Source organism: Aegilops tauschii, chromosome 6 (genome assembly GCF_002575655.3).
Source record: "Aegilops tauschii subsp. strangulata cultivar AL8/78 chromosome 6, Aet v6.0, whole genome shotgun sequence".
Taxonomy (NCBI): domain Eukaryota; kingdom Viridiplantae; phylum Streptophyta; class Magnoliopsida; order Poales; family Poaceae; genus Aegilops; species Aegilops tauschii.
In genome coordinates, this window is record NC_053040.3 from 354,691,455 (window position 1) to 354,695,109 (window position 3,655).

Here is a 3,655-nt window from a genome sequence, read left to right on the forward strand (position 1 = left end):
GTTTCATGGCAATTTGGGAGGCTTGATAAACAAGTGGTAGGTAGCGCGACATAGCGATAGCATCGAGACAACTAGCATAGCAATGATAGTAATGAGATCCAAGGTGACGGTCATCTTGCCTGAAATCCCGCTAGGAAGAAGAACGAGTCCATGAAGTAGATGAAGCAATGTAGCCGAACGAATCCTCACAATCGCAACGTTAACAGAACTATCGAGAAGAAGAAGCACCGGAAACAAGCACACAACATGGTAAACAACCATCACATAAACATGGCATGATGCACAATCAAGTATGATGCATGTCCGGTTTAAAGAGTCATGGCAAGAGATGATGCATAATAAAACTACCTATCTAGGCAAGTTTAAATGAGGCTGGAACAACAAACAACAATTCCGGAAAATCCTCATATGCATATTTTGAATTTGGTACTGTTCTAGCCTATACAGAATTTTAATGTTGTTAAACAGAAAAATAAAGTGCAGCAAGTTAATCTATGCATTTTTCTACCCCATTTACATATAAAGTTTATTAAATTTGGAGCTACAGTTATTTAGCTATGAAATAAAGCATTTTAGCGTGCCATTTAAGCAAATTAATGCAAACAGCAAGTTAAACATTTTTAACATGGATGAAAGTTGCATATTATGAAACTAGACGAAATTCTAAGCATTTTACATATATAACATGCTGCAACCAGATGCATGATTATTTAGTTGTTAGCAATGCAAAATGATGGCATTTGTTAATATGCAGGAAAAGAATAAATGCTAAATCACATGGGACAGGAAAGAAAAAAAAAACATACACGGGCCAGAAGCATTAGAGTGCAGGGGCCCAGAATGGAATCGGGCCCAAGCGGCTGTGTGCAAAAGAAATGGAAAACAGGGCAGAAACTGGGTCGCCAGCCAACTCGACTGTGCCTGTGGTCATGGAAGAAATGAGGACGCCATGCTACTTGAGCCACGGTAGAACGTCGAGCTTTTGGAGCCATGGCTCACGGTGATGCTCGACGACGACGCAAGCGAGCAAAGCAGCGGGCATCGACGCTACAGGACCGCAGCGGGCGTGCGGAAACCTGTGTGGGTGTGGTTGCGCGAGCGGTTGAGCAACAACATGAGCAAGGGCTCGAGAACAAGCTCAGGTAGGAGCTCGTCTCGGCCACGGCAGCGAGGCACGGTGAGGCAGTGGCAGTGTGCAGCAGGTGTGCGCAAACATGCTAGGGTGCGCGTGTAAGGAAAACCGAGGAGGCAGAGCCACCTCACCGGACTTGCCTTCCGACGTGCTCGGGAAGCAAAGGCCGGCCAAGTCAAGGAGCGGCCGGAGCTGCTGCTCCCTGGATGGAGCATACAGGCGATGGGTTGCGATGCGTGGGAGCATGTGAGCGAGCGGCTGCTTCTTGCCGGAGTCGTGTGCGCGCGCGCGCTCGGGCACGAGCAGGAGCTCGACTCGGGGCAGAGAGCTATGGCGAACAAGGAGCTGGGTAGGCCCTGGTGCATGCGCGCGAGCTGCAGATGAGGCGCTGCGGGATGGTCGCGTGCAGGAGACTGGCTCGAGCACGAGCTTGAGCTCGTCCCGAGCATGGCAGCGAGGCAAGACGCAGCAGGGCCACGGGCTCGTAGTTGAGCGCGGCCGTGCGCATGTGCATGGAGGTGTGCCCGTGAAGGTGCAGCAAAGGGGCGGTGTGTGTGCAGAGGACGCGCGGCTAGGAGAAGCAGGGCAAGCAGCAGCAAGACCTGTTCGAGCACGAGCATGGCTCGGCTCGGGGACGGCGACGGCGACACGAGGCAATCGGCGAGGCTGCCGGGAGCGGCGGCGAGGTCGGGGCGAGCAGGGAGTGGCACGACAAGGAAGCATGTGCGAGAGAGGATTCAGAGCGGGGGCGAAGCGCGAGGAACCACGGCGACTACTGCAACTACACAACAAAATTCAGAACTCGTCGGAGCACCGAGAACACGAAGCTGGCATGGATCTAGCGACGACTCCGCCGATGAATCGCTATGGAAAAGATCAGGGTTGGAGTTGGGTATACCTAGTATACCTGTGACATGAGTATGCGGTTGGGGATGCAGAATATCGACGGAGAGGAGGCGAGGAACTCCGGTGAACTTGCTGTCCGTGAAGAAGACGAAGCAGGGGAACAAGACGTAGTAGAGGATGAGATCGCGACGCCCTTGGGCCCATCTGGCTCCTGGCCTTGCTTGTAGTGGAAGGAGACGACGTAGGAGAGTCGAATCGGAGCGAAGAAGATGACGAGGAGCCTCGCAACCGACGGCGGAGCGCACTCGGTGGTTCTCTGCTAGTCTGCTCCTCTGTCTCTTGAGGAAGAAGAAGAAATAGAGGGAAGGAAAGGAGTGGCGGCGGCAAGAGTGGGAAGAGGAAACCCTAAGGCGCGAGGCTGCTGGCTTTATAGGAGGGGGCTAGACGGCGCGACCTCGGCGTCCGTGAAGGAGCTCACGGCGCGACTGCGAGCTCTGTATCTAAAGCCGAGATGGCGAGCAGAACGGGGCAGGTGGCCGTGAACAGGGTTTGGGCTAGCTAGAAGAGGCCCAGGTGGGCTGCGGTGGCTGCAGGGAGGCCTTCCCCCTTTTCTTAAAATCTGTAGATTCAAATTCCGAGATGAAGAAAAGAAAAAGGGCAGGGTGTTACAGGAGGAATGAGAAGTAAGTAAAAATATACTTAAGCTCCTGGATTTATGCACAATTTGAATAAACTGGTTTGGACATTTTTAAGGATATAAAAATAATTCAAGTTTGAATTAAATTCAAACTTGAACCATTTTTAAACCCAACCAAAACACTTCCAAAATATCTGAACATTGGAGTAGGTGGTCTTGGCATTATTTAGGAACTATAGGGAAAGGTCGAACATTTCCCGAACAGGAAAAATGTCACAAGAGAAATAAATGGAATAAGAAGAAAGGAGAAGTTTGGATGGGATAGAAACTTGGTTGAACTTGACGAATGATTGCTGGTATGTGCATGGAACAAAAATGAGGTGGAGATAAGAATAAGAGGGGTTCACCCAAGAACACACAACAAAACTTAAATATGCAAAACAAGGCATGATGATCATGATGCACTGCAATAGAATGACAAGAGGCGCATCACATCATGAATCATAGTACAAAGCAAGGATGGTGCAATGCAATATAATATAAGATGAACATGAAGCAAGAAGAAAAATAAGGCAATGGCACACATCATGATCATGGCATAAACACATTGGAATGAAATATGCAAAACAATTACGATAATGCAACAAACATAATAAACACACGTCAACAACTAAAATAAATGGAAGGGCAACAGAAGTGTCGGTCTCGGGGCGTTACAACCAACTATACCTTGCTCCATCAAAAGGAATTTTGTGAAAACTGCTTTATGTGATTTGGGAGCTGGTATTAGTGTTATGCCTTTCTCTTTATATAAAAGACTTGATTTGAATAAACTCACACCTACTGAAATATCTTTGCAAATGGCTGACAAATCAACTGCCATACCTATCGGTATTTGTGAGGATGTGCCCGTTGTTGTTGCTAATGTTACTATTTTGACTGACTTTGTTATACTTGAGATGCCCGAGGACGACAACATGTCGAATATCCTTAGTAGACCCTTCTTGAATACCGTGGGGGCTGTTATCGATTGCAATAAA